Source organism: Procambarus clarkii, chromosome 48, assembly GCF_040958095.1.
Source record: "Procambarus clarkii isolate CNS0578487 chromosome 48, FALCON_Pclarkii_2.0, whole genome shotgun sequence".
In the NCBI taxonomy this organism is placed as follows: Eukaryota; Metazoa; Arthropoda; class Malacostraca; order Decapoda; family Cambaridae; genus Procambarus; species Procambarus clarkii.
In genome coordinates this window covers 33,314,238-33,336,933 of record NC_091197.1, presented here as the reverse complement: position 1 = coordinate 33,336,933, position 22,696 = coordinate 33,314,238, and the positions used below count along the sequence as shown (strand labels likewise).

The 22,696-nt window shown below is 44.3% G+C and overlaps 1 protein-coding gene across 3 annotated transcripts in view; it reads left to right on the top strand.

Annotated features, from left to right (window-relative positions):
• Positions 1–12,599: 12,599 nt before the first annotated feature.
• Positions 12,600–22,696, top strand: part of Sms (spermine synthase) — a 107,004-nt gene continuing 96,907 nt past the window's right edge. Inside the window, exon 1 of one of the 3 annotated variants that reach the window (XM_069302687.1) lies at positions 12,600–12,690. The gene's annotated coding sequence lies outside the window, so the exon portion shown is untranslated. Of the gene's footprint in view, positions 12,726–22,696 lie in introns of all 3 variants that reach the window. The other 2 variants (XM_069302686.1, XM_069302688.1) reach the window with 2 other exon arrangements.

The window sequence follows — 22,696 nt, the reverse complement described above, 5'->3', positions numbered from 1 at the left end:
TGAACTAGGCACCCCGCAGGGTGGTGTCCTCAGTCCTACCTTATTCAATATCTTAATAAACACGCTGTTAAACTCTGTACCGAGCAAACCCAACGTCCACATCATTAGCTATGCTGATGATATAATGATACACACCACTGGGTATGCTAACACGCAGAACACTCTTAACTCTGTATTAGACTCATGTCAGGACCTAGGTTTAATTATCTCAGCAGAGAAAACAAAGATATTAAATCGGCGCCCACCCAGGCAGGGAGGAGCTGTTCGCAAGATGCAACTGTCTGATGGCTCCCAGCTTGACTATGTAAACAGATTCAAATACCTTGGCCTTGAGGTGCCACTGTACGGTCCTGTTGTATTCAGACTCTGTCGTCAGTTTAAAGAGAGGCTCCGAGCTCTCAAGGCTGTTGCAGGTTATCACTCAAGCTATGGTGCCAATGTCAGAATTGTCAAAATGATGTACTTTGCATACATCAGATCTTTAGTAGATTATGCTGCACCTCTGCTTGTTTTGATGCCTGAAAGAAAGCTTGGAGGGCTTGAAAAATTGCAAAACGAAGCCTTGAGGATAATCCTTGGGTGCCCTCGTACCACAAAGATACTTAATATGAGAAAGGAACTTAATATTCTGAGCGTTGTTGATCGTGTTACTGAAATTAACTGTCAAATTGGTATAAAAATGCTTAGGCTAACTCATCCTAATCCTTGCACAGAAGCCCTCCAGAATTTCTTTATTGAAGATCAGCATTGTTCCAAATGGATAACAAAAACTGGAACTCAACTCAGAATGTATCAGGTTCATGATTTGTACCAAGAGAAACAACAACGGCACTTTCCTGCACCGTGGGAGGTTACACCCTTTCCAGTTTTAATCCCTCCCTTTCCACCCAAGAAGCAAATTAGAGATCAGCCCAAGCTTCGTCTTGAGGCAAAGCTCAACGCCTTAAGCCATATTGATGCTCTGTCCACAGAGCATTCTCTCTCTCAAATTATATATACTGATGGTTCCCTACACCGCACCACGGGTGCAGCTGGAAGTGCAGTTGTCCTGACAATGGGCGATGGCCTATACTTTGAGTGGGGAGTCCGTATAAACAACTGGGCCTCTACCCTTCAGACTGAACTATTTGCCTTGATCCTTGCACTGAAATGTGTACAAGTCTCAAAACTTGATACATTAATTGTAAGTGACTCCTTATCATCCTTAAATGCTCTCAACTCTTTAAGACATAACTGTAACATGCTCGTGTCCGAAGCTAGACACAAATACAACAAAATTATTAAGGATGGTAACAGAGTCCATTTCATGTGGTCTCCATCTCATGTTGGCCTCCGAATGCATGATAGAGCTGATAAGTTAGCCAAAGAATCTGCCTTTAAAGGAGCCGTTGAGTGTAACCTTGGATTGTCAATGAGCAATCTGAGAGCAGCTGTACACCGAGAACTTCAACAAGATCTTGTAGATCTGAGGCAAAGTGAAATTGACACCAGTAATTCCATCTATCATCATACTATCATGCAAGAGGAGCCACACATCTATGGATCATCCAATAAAATCAGCAGACTTCTAGATGTTACTACTGCTCGGCTTAGACTCGGTTACAAGTATCTCTGGGAATTCTCATTATCTGCTGATGTAGACCTGACCAAATGTAAACTGTGTCAACAAAATTATTCGCACACCCTCCGTCACTATGTGATGGAGTGCGAAAAGATACGTGAATTTAGAGACAATTCTATAACCAATGTTCCAGCGATGTGTCAATATTTCATTCAAAATGATCTGCTACCAGAAATTTTAGCCAAATATCCCCAGTTTGCTAACTGTAGGTAGTAACTAAGTGATTGTAACCTATCCACCGCTGCCCACTGGATAGGGGGCGGTGTGCAGGACAAACATATAAATTTTGACACTAGCTCTCCACATATGTCAGTTGCTTAATTTAGAACCTGTACTTGAGGTCGATCTCGAACCCATTGTTGATGTGATGACTTATATTGAATTTTGTAACTAGCTCATCAAGATTGTAACTTGCTTAGCTAAATGAATTGTGGGGTTCAGTCCCTGAGCCCATTATGTGCCTCTGTAACCCTTTCCACTACCGCCCACAGGATGGGTATGGGGTGCATAATAAATGAACTAAACTAACTCTATTTCTTTCTTTATTATGCACCCCATACCCATCCCGTGGGCGGTGGTGTAAAGGATTACAGAGGCACATAATCGGTTCAGGAACTGAACCCTCTAGTTCGTTTAGCTAAGCAAATAACAATGTTTGACGCTAGTTACAAAATTATTAATGTTGTATACACATGTACACACACTCATACATACATGTACATATATATATATATATATATATATATATATATATATATATATATATATATATATATATATATATATATATATATATATATATATATATATATATGTCGTACCTAGTAGCCAGAACGCAATTCTCAGCCTACTATGCAAGGCCCGATTTGCCTAATAAGCCAAGTTTTCCTGAATTAATATATTTTCTCTAATTTTTTTCTTATGAAATGATAAAGCTACCCATTTCATTATGTATGAGGTCAATTTTTTTTTATTAGAGTTAAAATTAACGTAGATATATGACCGAACCTAACCAACCCTACCTAACCTAACCTAACCTATCTTTATAGGTTAGGTTAGGTAGCCGAAAAAGTTAGGTTAGGTTAGGTTAGGTAGGTTAGGTAGTCGAAAAAACATTAATTCATGAAAACTTGGCTTATTAGGCAAATTGGGCCTTGCATAGTAGGCCAAGAAGTGAGTTCTGGCTATTAGGTACGACATATATATATATATATATATATATATATATATATATATATATATATATATATATATATATATATATATATATATAATTTATATATATATATATATATATATATATATATATATATATATATATATATATATATATATATATATATAATCTAATAATATATACTGGTCTAATAAAATAATTAGACCAGTTAATACTCTCACTCGTTGTGTTAGGATATGTTAGCTTGATAAAACTGACTGTTCATTGTTGAGAAATGTGTTAACAAACAATATATCTGACATTATCAAGACTGTAGCTTGCTTAGCAAAAGGAACTTTTTTTAAATTTGGGTTCAGTTTAACTACCGCTCAATGGATGAGTAATTGGGGCATAATAAAGGAACTAAGCTGATAAAATGAAAGATGGGAAAACAACATTAGATATAAACTCGAGAGACGTTTTCATGTTAACCCGAAAATTATTTGAGGAGCAAGACGGACTGCGGGTCAGGCAATTGGTCTTCATGCTATCGTGATGGGGATCAGCCATTACACGTGTTAATGACTCTTGTATAGTTGTGTAGTTAAGGACAACTTATCTTATGTATGTATGTATGTACTAACCTAGTTGTGGTTGCGGGGGTTGAACTTTGGCTCTTTGGTCCCGCCTCTCAACCGTCAATCAACTGATGTACAGATTCCTGAGCCTACTGCATGGGCTCTGTCATATCTACATTTGAACCTGTGTATGGAGTCAGCCTCCACCACATTACTGCCTAATGCATTCCATTTATTAACTACTCTGACACTGAAAAGTTCTTTCTATAATCTCTCTGGCTCATTTGGGTACTCAGCTTCCACCTGTGTCCCCTTGTGCGTGTACCACATGTGTTAAATAAATGTATGTATGTATGTAAGGAGAAAGAAAGAGATGAAGACCGAGACAGAGAAATAGATATAGACAGAGTCAGGGAGAGAATGTTAGACACAGAGACGGACAGATAAGGATATGCAAAGTCAGTGAGAGAATGACAGAGATAGAGCGAGGAAAGAGACAGAGAGATAGGCTGACACAGAGAATGGCAGAAACGAGGAGAGGCAGAGACAGAGGGACAGGGCCAGAGGAGGGACGGGGGAACAGAGGGGGAGGGGGGCAGTGGGACAGAGAGGGAGACAGGGACAGAGAAGGGGACAGGGACAGAGACAGAGGGACAGGAACAGAGGGACAGAGACAGAGGGACAGGGTCAGAGAGGGGGACTGGGGGACAGAGGGAGGAGAGGGGGGGCAGGAGACCAAGAGAGAGGGGACAGAGGAGAGACAGGGGATAGAAAGAGTGGGCAGGGGGACAGAGGGAGGGACAGGGACAGACAGAGAAAGACAGGAACAGGGGGCAGAAAGGGCGGAAAGAGAGAGGGACAGGGGGCAGAGATAGGGACAGGGGAACAGAGACAGGGACAAGGGGACAGAGATGGATAGGGGGACTGGAGGAAAGGGAGGGGGACAGATGAAGGACAGCGGACAGAAAGAGTGGGCAGGGGGACAGAGAGAAGGACAGGGGGACAGAGATGGACAGGGGGACATAGAGGAACAGGGGGACAGAGAGTGACAGGGGGACAGAGAGAGGAACAGGAGGACAGAGAGGAACAGGGGGACAGAGAGAGACAGGGGGACAGAGAGAGGGACAATGGGATAGAGAGGGACAGGGGGACAGAGAGATGGAAAGGGGGGACAAGGGGACAGGGGGAAAGGGATCGAGAACAGAGGACAGAAAATGTGGGCAAGGGGACAAAGTGAGGGACAGGGGGACAAAGATGGACAGGGGGACAAAGATGGACAGGGGGACAGGAGGAATGGGGGGAGATGTATGAGGGGGGAATGTTTGCGAGAGATGGAGAAGGGATATTTAGAACGGTAAGTTAGAGAGGGGGGCAACTAAGGCGCATCATTGAAAAGCAAATGAGCATCATTGCAGTAGCAGGAGCCACGCACATCTTCAGCCTGCGTTGTTGAGACATTGTCAATTAAGTGGTGTAAAATAGCAGTATCTTCGGTATTTAAGCGATACCTTAAAAAATACTGGAAATATTGAAATATATTAATCCAGATATTAATCCCCTTGTGCAACGCACACAAGAGGCAACAGCTTCTAGCTCTACAAGCGGCAATATAAAATATAGAATAGGCGATTGTTTTCACTCATAGTGTAATAAACCCACGGACCCACCCACCCGCTGAAGCCGTAAATACCAAGACATTACTTCCGTTTAAAATTCAGCCGGAATAATCCTCAGGTATGTGGAGGATGTGGGAGGCCTTTGATCAACCGCCGACTTCCTGCCCCGTCGACGGGGCCACCAGCCCTTAGCCAAATTCATGTGAAACATGTATGTGTGTGTATTAAATATTTTAATTTATTATTTCCAAGATTTAGCTGTTAGCTCTTGGACCCCGCCTTTCTAAGCGTCGGTTGTCTAATGTACCGACTCTCGGCCTCTTTTCCTCCATCCTATCTAAACAACATATATTTTTATCTAACACACACACATCCCCAAGATGCAGCCTTTAGCAGCTTCCTGACTTTCAGGTTCCTATTTACTGCAAGGTGAATAGAGGCATTAGTGTGTGTATGTTTGTGTCTGTGTGTGTGTGTACGTGTGTGTGTGCGTGTGTGTGTGTTTGTGTGTATACTCACCTAGTTGTGGTTGCGGGGGTTGAGCTCTGGCTCTTTGGTCCCACCTCTCAACTGGCAATCAACTGATGTACAGATTCCTGAGCCTACTGGGCTCTATCATATCTGCATTTGAAACTGTGTATGGAGTCAGCCTCCACCACATCACTGCCTAATGCATCCCATCTATTAACTACTCTGACACTGAAAAAGTTCTTCTAACATCCCAGTGGCTCATTTGGGTACTAAGTTTCCACCTGTGTCCCCTTGTTCGCCTACCACCCGTGTTAAACAGTTTATCTTTATGTACCCTATCAATTGCTCTGAGAATTTTGTAAGTAGTGATCATGTCTCCCCTTACTCTTCTGTCTTCCAGTGTCATGAGGTGCATTTCTCGCAGCCTGTCCTCGTAATTCATGCCTCTTAGTCCTGGGACTAGCCTATTGGCATACCATTAAACTTTTTCAAGCTTCGTCCTGTGCTTGACAAGGTGTGTGTGTGTGTGTGTGTGTGTGTGTGTGTGTGTGTGTGTGTGTGTGTGTGTGTGTGTGTGTGTGTGTGTGTGTGTGTGTGTGTGTGTGTGTGTGTGTGTGTGTGTGTGTGTGTGTGTGTGTGTGTGTGTGTGTGTGTGTGTGTGTGTGTGTGTGTGTGTGTGTGTGTGTGTGTGTGTGTGTGTGTGTGTGTGTGTGTGTGTGTGTGTGTGTGTGTGTGTGTGTGTGTGTGTGTGTGTGTGTGTGTGTGTGTGTGTGTGTGTGTGTGTGTGTGTGTGTGTGTGTGTGTGTGTGTGTGTGTGTGTGTGTGTGTGTGTGTGTGTGTGTGTGTGTGTGTGTGTGTGTGTGTGTGTGTGTGTGTGTGTGTGTGTGTGTGTGTGTGTGTGTGTGTGTGTGTGTGTGTGTGTGTGTGTGTGTGTGTGTGTGTGTGTGTGTGTGTGTGTGTGTGTGTGTGTGTGTGTGTGTGTGTGTGTGTGTGTGTGTGTGTGTGTGTGTGTGTGTGTGTGTGTGTGTGTGTGTGTGTGTGTGTGTGTGTGTGTGTGTGTGTGTGTGTGTGTGTGTGTGTGTGTGTGTGTGTGTGTGTGTGTGTGTGTGTGTGTGTGTGTGTGTGTGTACGTGTATAACACACACGTACTTATGTGGTACGTATGTACTACATAATTATAAGGCGTTTGCTGAATTAGAAAAGTCGGCTAGCAGTCCACCCTTAACGACACAATTAACTCATTACATAAAAAAAAATACGTGGCTGTGCAACAGTGTGTAGGAATTGGGAAACTGGTGTGCATTTAGACGACTGGTGAGGACCAACAATGACGTAGAAGGATGGCACCAGCGTCTGAATCAAAGGGCAGTGAGGGACAACTTGGCTTTATATATTTTAATCCCCTTACTGTACCGTGAGGCGTCCCTGGTAACCTTGCAATACCAACTGGTTTCTGATCAAAAGCTAAAGTCAAGTCGCCGCAAGGGCAATAAAGAGAAACAGGAACATTTGTGGAAGCTTTGGGACCGTTACGAGGAAAAACAGGTAAGCACCTCACAGTTCCTCAAGGAATGTTCACGTTTTATCCCAGGAAGTGCCTGAACTAGAATTAGAAAACAGAAGTCTGTTTACTGGTTGTTATTTAACGTAAGTTAGTTGTAAATGATAGTGTAAAAATAGCCACTGAGAACTGATGAGTTGCACAAGACTTTTGTTCGCAAAGAGGGAATTGATTACAAACTTGGACTGCCTTTGAGCAGCCTGAGGGCAGCAATATCCCAGGAACATCAACTAAATTTCGGAGACTTGAAGCAAAGTGAAATTCACACCAGTTACTCCATCTATCATCATTCTATTATGCAGGAAGAACCGCACGTCTATGGGTCATCCAACAATGTTAGCAGACTTCTAGATGTTACCACTGCTAGGCTTAGGCTCGGCTACAAGTACCTCTGGGAGTTTGTAACATCTGCTGATGTAGATTTGACTAAATGTAAACTCTGTCAGCAGAACTATTCGCTTACTTTGCGTCATTATATAATGGAATGTGAAAAAATCGCGGAATTTAGAGATAACACCATCAATAGTGTCCAAGAAATGTGTAAGTACTTCATTCATAATGATGTGCTGCTCGAAATCTTAGCGAAGTATCCAAAATTTGCTTACTGTAGGTAATGCATGCACATGACTGTAAAGCTGCCGCCCAGTTGGGTGGGTGTGCAGCAAGACTAGTAACTGTGTGACTCACCATAGATGTAAAGTGCCTTGTATAGTGACTGTTGTGAGCCTCTTGTTGATCACTTGTGACACAAAGATTATTGATGTGTGTATTTGTGTAGGTGATTAGATATGTATGTATATATGTATACGTATATATATATGTACATGTATGTATGAGAGTGTGTACATGTATATATAATATTAATAATTTTGTAACTAGCGTCACAAATTGTTATTTGCTTAGCTAAACGAACTAGAGGGTTCAGTTCCTGAACCGATTATGTGCCTCTGTAATCCTTTACACCACCGCCCACGGGATGAGTATGGGGTGCATAATAAAGAAAGAAATAGAGTTGAATTGGCCTGATTAAGACTTTATGACCATGTAATCTATGTTTTGCTCCACTACTTACTGGTTGAGTATGGGGTGCATAACAAATAATAGCCTCCTTCGGGGGCGCCTTGTTTCTAAACGTGTTAGTCTTAACTCCTTTAATCTCAAATCTTGCTACAATGTACCTCTTAATATATGTTATGTACTCTCGCAACCCAATGTTGCGAGAGTACATAACATATTCAGATTCAGACAAAATCTCTTATTTAAACTACGTGGAATTTGCAATAGATCCACTGCTATTAAACATTGTTTTGTGCGCGATGGTAAAATAATAGCTAGGAAGACTGACTCTGGAAAAACTTATGTCATAACCACTGAAGCACACCTCACTTCTTTCCTGGATGACTGTGGGATATCAGCTGAATAACCAGAACATAATTTGTAGTCTCACATACAACCAAAGTGTACTTAAGCTCTGCCTTTCCTTTCCAAAGGTGTTTATTTTTATTTTTATTTTTACTTTATTTTTTGTTTGTCATCTTTGCCTGTTTTATACTCTTAATTATTTGTTCTTAGTTAATCCCCTTGTCACTAAACCTAGGGCTTTTTATTACCCTGTTAATTAACCATTACTAAGCTAATTATCTTCAAGATCATTTTTTTTATGATTATTATTTTTCTTATTATTTTTTATTTTACATTTATATTGTCAGTCTCTACTGATTTTTTGTGTTTTATTTTATGTAACTTCTGTGTCCTCCCTGGCTATCTATTGGATCTTTATTTTACTTCTAAATTGTTACTATTTTATTGTATCTGCTCTTATTCTTGTGTTTTGCTTTATCGTGTATCTTGTATCGTGATCCCTCTGCATCTCTATGCACACTGATATTGATCCTGATCAAAATCTTCTGTCTCATGTCTCACCAACCAGCACATTGATCATCATTATTGTAAGTATTTCACAGCACACCAGGCTAAAAACAAACTCCAAAATAGCACCTATCTATCAGTTTATAACCAAAATGTTAGATCACTTGGTAAACATTTTGACGATTTAAATGCACTACTCACAGCACTAGGTACTAACCTATCGTTCATTATTTTAACAGAAACTTGGCTAAATAAAGACTATACCCAACTCTACAACTTAGCTGGTTATAAAGCCATTCATAACTGTAGGCCTAATAAAAAAGGTGGTGGCACAGCTATATATTACCGAGATACATTTATCTGCAACAGTGTTATTAGTGACAGAGATGACTACTGTGAATATACTTTTGCTCAGTTTACAATTAAATCCCTTAAATCCTCTTTGACTATTGGAGCCATCTATAGATTTCCCAATACTAACATAGCTTCTTTCTCAGACAACCTAAGGAATCTTATTATAAACAACAATCTCAACAAAAACCACATCATTCTGGGAGGAGACTTTAATATTGACCTGGGTCAACAAAATTGCTCTCAAGTTGACTATTTCCTTAACAGCATGAACTCCTGTATGCTAATCCCCACTATCACCAAACCTACCCGAGTCACTCAAACATCAGCCACTACCTTGGACCACATATGGACAAACATAACAGCTCCCCTTGTATCTGGTATAATCTACGACAGAACAACTGACCACTATCCTACCTTTCTCATAGCGAACATGAACATAACACCACCAAAAAGCAAGAAACTTTCATTTAGGCTACATAGTGAATCAGCTTTAGACAATCTTACAGAGGCACTTCACAATATTAACTGGGATTCTGAATTCAATAATACCCATGATATAAATTCATTAGCTAACCTCTTCCTCTCCAAAACTCTAAGCCTCTACAACCTTCATTGTCCCCTTCTTACAAAGCAAGTAACTGACAAAAGATTAAACAATCCATGGCTCACAAGTGGCATTCTCAACTCAATCAACAAGAAACATGAATATGAGAAGAAAGTTAGGATTGGCCTAGTTTCAAAGGAAGTAGCTAAAAGGTACTCATCAATGCTTACCAGTATCATAAGAAAGGCAAAACTTGCATATTATGTGAATAGATTCAATGAAGCAAAAGGCAACATGAAAAACACTTGGAAAACTATCTCTAGTATCCTAGGAACTAAGCAACACTCACATAACCAAATAAAACTCTACAAGGATGGGGATATACCGTCAACTGATTTAGAAATGGCAAATGAATTTAATAGTTTCTTTTCATCGGTTGGTGCTAATCTTGCCAGTAAAATCCCACAGACTCAGACACATATTAACACATATCTCTCAGGCAGCTATCCAAACTCTCTTCTCCTTTCACCAATCAGCCCGGCAGATGTTGTGTCCATCATACACTCTCTAAAAACCAAGGCAGGGAACACCAGTGAAATTCCGTCCATTGTGTACAAGAGAGCCTCCCATGCCCTTGCCCCACCCATAGCAATACTGTTCAACAAATCTATAGAGTGTCACACCTTCCCTGATATCCTCAAAAAAGCAAGAGTAACGCCAGTCCATAAAGGAGGCAATCCGGCGGACATAAACAATTATAGACCAATATCAAATCTACCCATTCTATCAAAAATATTTGAAAAAATTATTTACAAACAGCTCTATTCCTACCTCGTAAAATTCGACATACTCAGCCCCTGCCAGTTTGGCTTCCGGTCCCAAAAGAGCACCAACGATGCAATCATTAGTCTCCTTGACGTTATCTACTCAGCCCTTGACAAAAATGAGTTTCCGATTGGACTCTTCATTGACCTAAGAAAAGCCTTTGATACTGTTAATCACAACTACCTCTTACTTAAACTCCAGCATTATGGAATCCGAGGCCTTGCCCTTGACTACATCCGATCCTATCTTAGTGACAGACACCAATATGTAACCATCAATGATACAACTTCGTCCACTCTACCAATTACCGTTGGAGTGCCACAGGGCAGCATCTTAGGACCTCTTCTATTTCTTATATATATAAACGATCTGCCTAATGTCTCTAATATTCTCAAACCTATACTGTTTGCTGACGATACTACTCTTATCTATTCAAACCTCAACCCACATACACTAAATAATGTTGTGAATAATGAATTAAAAAAAGTCCACTTATGGATGTCAACGAACAAACTAACATTAAACATCGAAAAGACTTACTACATCTTATTTGGAAGCAAATCATCAAATGCAATTCAGCTACAGATAGACAACATTAACATCAGTAATAAAGATGATGGCAAGTTTCTTGGCCTATTCCTAGACAAGAGACTCAACTTCAGCACCCACATTCAACACATAACTAAGAAAGTCTCTAAGACAGTTGGTATACTCTCCAAAATCAGATATTATGTTCCTAACTCTGCTCTCCTCTCACTATATTATGCACTAATTTACCCCTATCTTAATTATGGTATCTGTGCATGGGGGTCTACCACTGCAAACCACCTTAAGCCCATCATCACACAGCAAAAATCTGCGATCAGAATGATAACTAACTCAGCTTTCAGACAACACTCAGCTCCCTTGTTTAAATCCCTAAACTTGCTAAATATTAACTCCCTCCACACATTCTCTTGTGTCAACTACATTTACAAAACCCTGTTCTTAAATGCAAACCATGCTCTGAAACTCTCCCTGGACAGATGTAATAGGACCCATTATCACCACACCAGAAATAAATATCTCTTTGATATCCCCAGGGTCAAACTTAATCTGTGTAAACACTCTATGCAAATTAAGGGACCTAGTTTATGGAACTCACTCCCTAGTGAATTGAAAAACTGTAAAACTTTTGCCTTATTTAAAAGCAAAACCAAAAAGTACCTAACTTCATCTTCTTAGTTTCCTACACTGAGCTTTAAATTTGCTCTGTACCTAGTGTTACCCAATCTCCTAATTTTTATGTAATTTCAAACAACCTTATGATTGTGTTCATTGCTGTCTTCTTTTATGTGCTAGCCATATGCTGTATTGTGACTACCAATTTTTGTCAACTACCATTCAAGCTGTCATTGCAATCAATCTTATATTGTTTCTGCTGTATTATGCCTACCAATTTTTTTGTCAACTACCATTCAAGCTGTCATTGCAATCAATCTTAGCTACCTATGTGCTTTAATATACTGTACCTACAATTTTCTCTCATCTTTTTTTTCATTTCATGTAATCTGTTATCATTTTTTGTCTATAATTTTGCAAGTATTTACCTCCTTAAAATTTTCTTAGATTAAGGACCTGCCCGAAACGCTGCGCGTGCTAGTGGCTTTACAAGACTGTAATTACCATATTTGTATCCTCACATTCCTTATGTACATTCTTGTATATGCATAAATAAAATAATAAATAAAAATAAAATGTACCTTCTTGTATATAAATAAATATATTTCAACTGTAAGGGGGTATGGTTTGCACCTTGTTATTCTAATAATGGATAAATAATTATAATAATGGAAGCGCTAATTATATGAACAAGTGCCAAGTATTTATTCAGACAATAACAACAGCGAACACAAACCAGCGCATATACGAACGGAATGGTTTGTATGTACAAACTTCTCAGTGAACGAAGTTGTTTCTAGCCCGGTATCCGAAATTGCAGTATACGACTTGACCAGTCCCCGTAGCGGCAGGTGTGTGTGTTTACCCGCCACTCTCACCCGGACTCTGGCCACCACCACACCTCTCCTTCCTCGTCTCCTGCTTCCTAACTCACGTGACCTGCTCAGTGTTAACCTGTAATACGTGTTGGTATGTGTAGGGTAACTGTGGTGGAGTATATATGTAGCCAGGAGCGGGCCGGGGTATTTGTAGGGGTGTAGGTCTAATTACTCAAGTATTACGTAAGTAATGAAGAAATGTGATATATTTAATAACGTTGTTGCTGAATGTAGGATATAGGAAAAAACTTTTGCTCTGAAATAGTATAATTTTATAACAAAATTAGATGCAACAGTATATCTTTGTCAAGTCGCTCCACAACATTAGGCTGGGTTGTTATAGATTCAGCTACTCGGAACACGTTCCAAGTAGCACGGGCTATGGTGAGCCCGTAGTGGACTTACCTGGCACAGGAGTGGTGCTGCCTTAGGCTGGGTGATCATCTACTTCATATGCCTGCTGGATATATGCTTGTAGAACTCCCAGAGCAGGTACCTGCTCTGGGAGTTCTACACACCAAGCCTGGAGAGCTTGGTCCACCAGGCTGTTGCTTGGAGCGGCCCGCAGGCCCACATTTATTTATTTATTTTAGTTATTTATTTATATACAAGAAGGTACATTGGGGGTTAAGATAGAACGTATAAATTAAGTTGAATTTACATTCTTGTAAAGCTACTAGCATGCATAGCGTTCGGGCAAGTCCTTAAACTAACAGATAATTTTTAGATAATTAACATTAAAATTGACAAAAAATGTTTACAGGTACTTTACAGTTTTACTTTGCAGGTACAGATGATTTTAAGTAGAATAATTACAGTAAAATTGACAAAAATAATTTACAGGTACATTGCAAGAAATTTTGGACACAAAAGCAGATTAGAATAATACACAATAATGAACAAGGATTACTAGGTACATGAGGATAACATTTCAAGGAATACTACAGTAGAATATGCACTCAATATAACGACCAATATATCAGATGATATCTAAGATTACAATGGTAAAGTTATATGGCTTAGGTACAAATATTGGGGGATTGGGTAGCACTAGATACAGTGCAAGGTAAAGCAACAAGGTAGAAAACTATGAAGATGAAATTAGGTACTTTTTGGTTTTATTTCTGAATATGGTAAAAGTTGGGACAGCTTTTCAGTTCATTAGGGAGTGAGTTCCATAGACTAGGTCCCTTTATTTGCATAGTGTGTTTACACAGATTAAGTTTGACTCTGGGGATATCAAAGAGATATTTATGTCTGGTGTGGTGAGTATGTGTGTCCTATTACATCTGTCCAGGAAGAGTTTCAGAACAGGGTTTGCACTTAAAAAAGGGTTTTATAAATGTAATTGACACAAGAGAATATGTGGACTGAATTTATGTTTAGCATGTTTAGGAATTTAAACAGGGATGCTGTGTATTGTCTGAAAGCAGAGTTTATTGTCCTGATTAGCAGATTTCTGCTGGGTGATGATGGGCTTGAAGTTTGCAGAGGTTGAACCCCATGAACGGATACCATAAGTAAGACAGGGATAGATAAGTGCATAATAGTGAGAGGAGAGCAGAGTTGGGTACATAATATCTGATCTTAGAAAGTATACCAACTGTTTTAGATATATTTTTAGTTATGTGTTGTATGTGGGTGCTGAAGTTGAGTCTCTTGTCTGTATAGCCCAAGAAACTTTCCATCATTTTTATTGCTAATGTTTACATTATCTATCTGAAGCTGAATTGCATTTGTTGATTTGCTTCCAAATAAGATGGTCTTTTCAATGTTTAGTGCGAGTTTGTTGGTTGACATCCACAAGTGGACTTTTTTGAATTCATTGTTTACAACATTATTTAATATGAGTGGGTTGGGGTGAGAGTAGATGAGGGTAGTATCATCAGCAAATAATATAGGTTTAAGCATGTTAGAGACATTAGGCAGATCATTGATGTATATGGGGGGATGGGGGAGCTGGTTGGCCGAGTGGACAGCACGCTAGACTTGTGATCCTGTGGTCCTGGGTTCGATCCCGGGCGCCGGCGAGAAACAATGGGCAGAGTTTCTTTCACCCTATGTGCCCCTGTTACCTAACAGTAAAATAGGTACCTGTGTGTTAGTCAGCTGTCACGGGCTGCTTCCTGGGGGTGGAGGCCTGGTTGAGGACCGGGCTGCGGGGACACTAAAAAGCCCCGAAATCATCTCAAGATAACCTCAAGATATAAGAAACAGGAGGGGTTCTAGGATGCTGCCCTGTGGCACCCCTATGGTTAGTGGTAGAGTAGGAGAGGTTATATCATTGATTGCTACATATTGGTGTCTGTCTACATATTGCTGTCTACATACCTGCTTGATGGGGTTCTGGGAGTACTTCTACTTCCCAAGCCCGGCCCGAGGCCAGGTTTGACTTGTCACCTGCCACTTAGTTTCGTATAATTTTGTTATAAAATGTTATTATTTGAGGGGTTAAAATTTTTTTTTTTTTCATGTTCTACATTCAGCATCAACATTATAGTGGGTAAATATCACATTTATACATTTCTTATGTAATGCTAGAAGGCTTTGGGTAATTACGGAGCGTGTGGGGGTGTTGTAATTACCTAAGTTTAGTTACAGGATGAGAGCTACGCTCGTGGTGTCCCGTCTTCCCAGAACACTCTTGTATAATGCTGTGAAACTACTGACGGTTTTGGCCTCCACCACTTGGCTTGTTCTAACCATCTACCACTAATTTTGCTTAGTTAATGTAAATCTAAACCTCTTTTTCATTAAGTTCCAGGTCTCTGGAATTATTCCTTATCAATTTAGTAGAATCCTGTTGCTATTTTGTGCATGGTGATCATAGCACCTATTTTCTTCTATCTAAGAGTTTTGGCATGTTTAATGCCTCTAACCTCTCCTCGTAGCTCTTGTCCTTTAGTTCTGGGAGCCACTTAGTAGCATGTCTTTGCACCTTTTCCAGTTTGTTGATGTGCTTCTTAACACTTTCGCGCCCCATTGGGATGGTAAAAAAAAAGCGGTATGTGCTCACGGCGTTTTGCCGCGTAAGCGTAAAAACAAAAATGTGTATACTCTTTTTACTCTCCTGACCTTAGTTCTTGAGCTACGTATTTCATTTTGGTACCAACGTGTTCGCAATAAAATTCTCTAGAAGAACATCAGTAAAAAAAGTCACAATGCATAGGGATACCAGCACCAAATAAATAACTTCGAAGATGACTCGCCGTGAGCGCCCAACAGCAACAAAATGTTTTTACTCTTGGGATTGTTATCACCTCCACACTTGTCCCACAGCGTTAATTTTGGTATCAATGGACTCGCAAAGAAATTCCCAACATGGTGATATGAATATAAGCGTAGAATAATGATTGCGGCCCACCCGCAAGAGTGTGGGAAGTGGTGAAATTGTTACCCGGTATCGGTGACGGGACGACACACGGCGCTTTGAAAGTTCATACTTATTTCACTCTCATGACATTATTATTCTATGTACGTCATTCATTTTTGTGTCAATGTGTTCGCAATAGAATGTTCTATGAGCCCGTAGGTAAAAAAGATCAACATAGCGTAAGATAGAATAGCGCCAAATATAAAACAACGCTGGAACATATCAGTGAGAGTCAAACACACACAAAATGTTTTTACTTTTGTTATGTTTGTGAACCTTTCATGAACTTATTGTACCATGCAGCCTAGTGGTGAGAGAGAGCCTCATGGCGCGCAGTTTGAAACAAACCCAAAGTAAATTGGATAAAAATTGAATTTTATACAAATATTTTAAGAGGACATAAATTTATGTCCACCATGCGGGAGCGGGTAGGCGAAACAGGACGCCGGGAGGAGTCCTCATCCGCAGAAAGTGTTAAGATATGGGCACCACACAATTGCTGCATATTCCAGCTTTGGTCTAACAAAATTTGTGAATAATTTCTTTAGCATTTCACCATCCATGTATTTAAAAGCAATTCTGAAATTAGAAAGTGTAACATAGGCCCCCTTGCACTATGTTTTTTGTGGGTCTCGGATGATAGTTTTCTCTCTAGAGCCACCCCTAGCTCTCTTTATCAAAATTTGTCAAAGCTTTTCCACATAATTTGTAGGTTGTGTGGGGTCTATGTTCTTCTATTCCTCATTCCATAACCTGGCATTTATGCACATTAAATTCCATTTGTCAGGTGGCGCCCAATACACTTACTGTACCCTGGTCTTCTTGCAGAATATGACAAGCGTCTAAGCTTCTTACCAGTATCTTGGGATCATCAGCAAACACGTTCATATAATTGCGTATTACTTCTGGTAGGTCATTTATGTAGGCAATGTACATTACTGGTGCAAGAACTGAACCCTGTGGGACTCCACTCGTAACATTTCTCCGGTCCGATACATTGTCTCGGATTACTGCCCTTATTTTTCTGAGAAAATTTTTTGTGTTAAAAGCCTCCGTCACTTCTCGAGTATGCTCCAGTTTCCAGAACAACCTCTTGTGTAGAACTTAGTTGAGAGCCTTTGTTAGGTCCAAATAAATCCCAAGCATCTCTTTCCTGTAAAATCTTGTGGAAACCTAAGTAGATTTGTTACACGGTATCTTCCGGATCGAAAACCATACCGTTTGTTATATAAATTTTCTCCAGGTGTTCTACCCATGTGGTTTTAATTTTGTCCAATATTTTGACTACACTTTTCAATGATACAGGTCCATAATTAAGGGGATCTCTGCTGTCACTTTTAGATTGGAACTATGTTAGCCTTTTTTCATGTGTCTGCCAGGACTCTTGTACTTTACACAGATATGACTAAAAAATCTATTTGAGTGTAAGAATTAAGGAAACTGCAGAAGGCCTATTGGCCCATACCTGGCAGCTCTGATTGACATCCACCCAAACTCATACATATGTCTAACCTATGGTTGAAATAATTGAAGGATCATGAGTTTACATGCAGGTGAGGAGTCACAATAACGTGGCTGAAATTCGGTCCAGGACGGACCGAAATGTTGTTGTCCCTTCACTTTCTAGTGTGTGGTTTGGTCAACAATTATGGGTATTTAAATTGAAGTGGAAAAATAGCTCAGGTGAGTATTCGTTCTGAAGGTGAAACTCCACATGAGCCAACGGCTTTGTTCCTACAAGGACTTTGCTCCTTCAGTATTTTTTCCCACATAGTGGTTACCCAAGTGTAATTACCTCTTGGATGATTTTCATTGCCCGGTGTTGGAATTATATCCAAATCAAGTACAGTATGTCTTTCTGAAGATGAAGTCTCCATGCTTAAATACAATAAGTCAAGTGCTCATGCACCAGTGTTTTTACACAGTGGAATAACTACCTTCTTTTTCTTCAAGTCAAAGATTCGCTTGACTATTCGTAGGGTTTGATTTGCTTTTCTGAGGGGAGCCCCGTCGGCTCCCCGGAGCTATCCCAGGCTGATATGCTAATGTCAGACTTTGGCATCAGTCATGTGTATGGAGTTCTTAGGCCTACCGGGGACCACGGCCAGAACCGGGCCCCCTCAGAGAGGCAAGGGGAGCAATGGCCTATAGAAGCCCCCGTGTAGTTGGAAGCATTCTATGTCTGCCATCGACCGGAACAGGCACCCAGAAAGGTAAGCGCCCCAAAACAAACCCCCTATTCTGGTTAAAATTGCTACCTAAAACCGAACTAGTGGATAGAACTCCCCAACCGAAAACAAGCAAACTAGTGTGACGTCACACACTGCCGCGCCGCTGTCTGCGCAGCTCCCCCCTCCCCGGGAGGGGGAAGGGGGAGCCCCAGACCCCCCGTGCCGGCTACCCACACCTCAGTTCTTGAGACTGATGCTATAGGCGATGGTCGTGTGCTCTGGCTCCGGTGTCGCTACTGCACTGTGCTTTGAGTGTGGTGTTAGTTTTGTGGGTGCGTGAGCCAGGAGTTATCTTCAGTACTCGGGCTGCATGCGCCTAGGGCTGCCTTCCCTAGGTGCCCTGTAAGTACTGCCCTTGGGGCTTGGGGCCACCTTCCACAGGCTCCTCGGGGTCTGCCTCTGCTGGTCCGTTTTACCTTTCGGTTTTTCGGCCGCCTGTTGGGCTCTTGGGTGTTCTGTTCTCCCTTGTTACCGGCAGGTAAGAGGCAGTTTGCACTGGTAGGGGCGCAGGGTGCTGCTCAGCTTGTAATTCCCGACATCGCGGCCGGCTCTGTTCCTTGGGGTTCGCTGTCCTCTTGCGGGGTTTTGTTTTTCTTTTTGTTTTTGCCTGGTGGGGGGTTCTGTCATTTTATTCAGTTTGTTTTTGCCCTTCCACTGTTCTCCTCGGTGGCGCCCCCTGCTAGGTCCCCGTGAGTGTACACGTCCCTGGGGTTCAGCTTTAGAAGTTTGCTTGGTAGTTTTGGGCGCCGGTTTGCAGCACCCTGCCTGGGAATACCTGAGCGCGAGTGCGTACGAGTTGGATTTCGTGTCGGCCCCTCCCCGGGTACGGTTCCGTGTTCCCCCGGGTACGTCGGTTCCGTCCTTCCGGAGGTTTTCGGCTTATCGCATCCAACCTGGTGTGGTGCGAGCGGCCTTTGCAGCTTACCTCCTGCGTGACCCGGATTATGCCTCGGAAATGGATCCGTCCACGTTCAGGTTTGGGACTTCGTTCCCTTTCTGGCTTCGTTACGAGGTTCCGGAGTCGTCCTGGCTAGCAGACTGCCCCTTGTTTGGTCTGGATTCCTGGCATTCTTTCTGTCGTTCCCGCACGCTGGAGTGGCGGGAAGCTTCCACGGTGCTTCAGGTTTTCCTGGGGGGTGAACTTGAGTACCTGAATGAGTGCTTGTTTGCCCCTGCCCTTCCCCGCGATGTGGGCGATATTCAGCTCCATGTGCAGGTTCCCTCCCTTTCGGCGGCGCTCGTGGCGGAGGACTTGCGCGCTCGGGGCCTTTTGTGTTCGGCCTTGCGGTTCTTTTCCCTCCTGGAGCTGTCTTCGGATTGGCTCGTGGAGGATGTGGGGACGCTTGGGTCAGTCCCGGGGTCCGGCACCTTGTCCTCGGCTGCGCGTTCGTCGGCTGCCTTGTTGAAGCTGTTCACGCCGATTTTGCGGGATGCGGTTTCCCTGTTCTATGCTTCCCGTCTCGCGTGTCGGCAGGCGGTGCTGGGTTCCTCCGTGGAATCTGCTTGGGCTCTGGCTCTTAGGCGTTCTTCACCTTTTTGTCCTCTCCTGTTTGGGGAGTCGGCTGTGGCGCAGTTTATTCAGGCTGCGTCGGCGGCTTGTCGTCCGATGTCGGACTTGTTGGTTTTCCGGGGGTCCCGGGGTGGGTCTTCCCGGAAAGGTCGTGCCAGGGCTCGGGGTTCCTCTCGTCGTGGTAGGCCTCTGGTGTCAGGTTTGGGGTTGGCTCCTCTTGCGGACCCTCCCTCGTCTGGTCGGCGCGGTGTTCGCGCTGTGCGGGGTTCTGGGTCTCGTAAGGGTCGCCGGCCCTTTCGCGGTTTGCCCCTTTGACGGGGCGATGGGGGGGGCGGCTTGCGCTGTTCGCCCGCGCCTGGTCCCACGATTCGTGGGCCTTTCGGGTCGTGTCTCGCGGCCTGCGGTGACGTTGGGTGGCCCCTCCCCCCTTTGGGGGGTCGGGGCTGGCAGGGCAGGCTTCTTCCCCTGCGCTCTGTCGAGTCGTCTTGGAGTGGGTACGCTTGGGCGTCGTCGAAACGACGTTGTCCCTCAGATGGGTTTCCCGTCTGTTTCCGGTTTCGAAACGGGACTGCGCGGACCTGCGGTTCATTCTGGACTTGTCCCGTCTGAACCCCTGGGTTCATTGCCCCTCCTTTCGGATGACTACGCTGTCTCAGGTTCGGCTCCTCTTGGAGCTGGGAGCTTGGATGGTGTCCCTGGACCTCCGGGACGCTTATTGGCATGTCCCGATTCATCTGCGGTTCAGGGACTGGCTCGGTTTTGTAGTGGGGCGTCTGAGTTACCGCTTTCGTTGTCTCCCGTTCGGGTTGAACCTGGCACCTCGCGTGTTCACACGCCTTACACGGGTTGTGGTGGCTCGTTTGCGTCTCCTAGGTGTTTGAGTGTTGGCCTACCTCGACGACTGGCTGGTTTGGGCTCCCAGCCAGTCAGCTTGCTTGCTAGCCAGGGATTTGGTTCTTTCCCAGCTCGCCGGGTTCGGGTTCTTGGTGAACTGGAGGAAGTCCCATCTGGTTCCCTCTCAGGTTCGGACTTGGCTGGGTCTCGTGTGGGACTCTCGAACCGCCTCCTTGTCTCTCCCTCCGGAGTCTCTCCTGCGGCTGCGGTCCCGCCTTCGTCTGTTTCTGGAGGGCCCTCGGGTCACCCGGCGGTTGCTCGAGGGGCTGTGTTGGAGCCTGAACTTCGCGATGGTGGTCTACCCGCCGGGTCGGGTTTGGCTTCGACGGCTGTTCTGGTTCCTTCGGGGTTCCCCCTTCCGCCTCTCTCGCGATCGCAGAGTTCGACCCCCGGGGGACTTGCGTCGGTTGCTGCGTCACCGGCTTCCTCTTCGGGTTTTTCGGGGTTCAGTGCCTTGGCGCCTACCCGAGCCCTCGCTCGATGTGTACACGGATGCGTCGTCTCTCGGCTGGGGTTTTGTGACCAGTGCTCACCAGGCCGGCCAGGGGCGTTGGGATCCGTCCTTCCGTCGAGCTCACAGTACGGTGCGGGAGTTCGCGGCAGTGTGGTTTGCTCTGGGGAGGATTCGGGTGGCCCGCGGATCGACGATTCGGCTCCATTCGGACTGCTCTCCGGTGGTTCATTGCCTGAACCGCGGGGGTTCGATGCGGTCCTTGTCTCTTTGGGGTTGGTCGCTTCGGGTGACTCGTCTGCTGAGTTCTCGGGGTTTGGCTCTCCTGGCGGTTCACATACGGGGCGTGTCCAACGTCTTGGCCGACGCCCTGTCTCGCTTCGTTCCCCTCTCCACGGAGTGGACGGTCGACGACGAGTCCTTCCGTTGGCTTTGCCAGATGTTCGGGCGCCCCGAGGTGGACCTCTTCGCGTCGGCGTGGTCGCGGCGTCTTCCAGTTTATACGGCGCCCTTCCCCGATTGCGAGGCCGTCGGGGTCGATGCCTTTCGGCTCGACTGGTCGAGGTGGGGGTTCCTGTACCTCTTTCCCCCGGTTCGGCTGTTGCTCCAGGTCCTGACTCGCTTAGAGACTTACCGGGGGAGAGTTGTCCTTCTGGCCCCTTGGTGGCCGGCCCAGCCTTGGTTTCAGGCGCTGGTTGCTCGGTGTCCGAACCCGAGGGTTTTCCCGCGGCTCCGCCTCTTTCAGCAGATCGGGCCGGTACGTCACGTAGCTGGTTCGATCTTCTCCTCGAGTCTTCGCGTATGGTTTTTTTGACTCGAGTCTCTCATCATCTCTATGGTGATCAGGTGGCCTTGTTGGTGTCCCACCTGAGGGCTTCTTCTCGGCGGCAGTATGAAGTTTCCTGGCGGTCCTTCCGTTTCTTTTTGCGTCTTCGTCGTCTTAGCTCCTTGTCTGTTCGGGTGGTCTTGTCCTTCCTCTCGTGGTTGTTTCAGGACCGTCATCTTATGCCTAACACTGTCGCTTCGTATCGTGCGGCGCTGGCGGAGCCGCTTCAGCTTGCTTTCGGTATCGATATTACGTCTGCGCCGTTTCGCAAGCTGTCTCGTGCATTGTTTCACCTCCGGCCTGCTCATGCGTCGCCTGAGCCGTCCTGGTCTTTGGACAGAGTGCTCGCTTTCCTTTCATCTCCTCGTTTCGTTGTGGCCCCTTCGGTCCAGGATTGTTTTTCCAAGGCACTTTTCTTGTTGGCTTTGGCCTCTGGGGGTCGGGTAGGGGAGCTTCATGCTCTCCTCCGGCGCAGGGGTTTCTGCTCTTTTGGTCGTGGTGATTGTTTTGTTTGCTTGCAGCCGTCTCCTTCTTTTCTGGCGAAGAATGAGACTGCTGCGTTCCGGAGGGGTCCATGGGTGGTTGATGCTTGGTTGGTCAGGCCGGGGGTGCATCATGTTTTGTGTCCGGTTGCGGCGCTTCGCCGTTCTTTGCGCCACAGCTTCTGTGTCCGGGGACGCGCTGTGGGTTGATCCGGTTTCCCTTCTTCCCTGTTCGCGGGTTCGGGTCTCTCAGGTCGTCCGCAGGGTTATTAGGTCCGGCCAGCCTGCGGTCTAT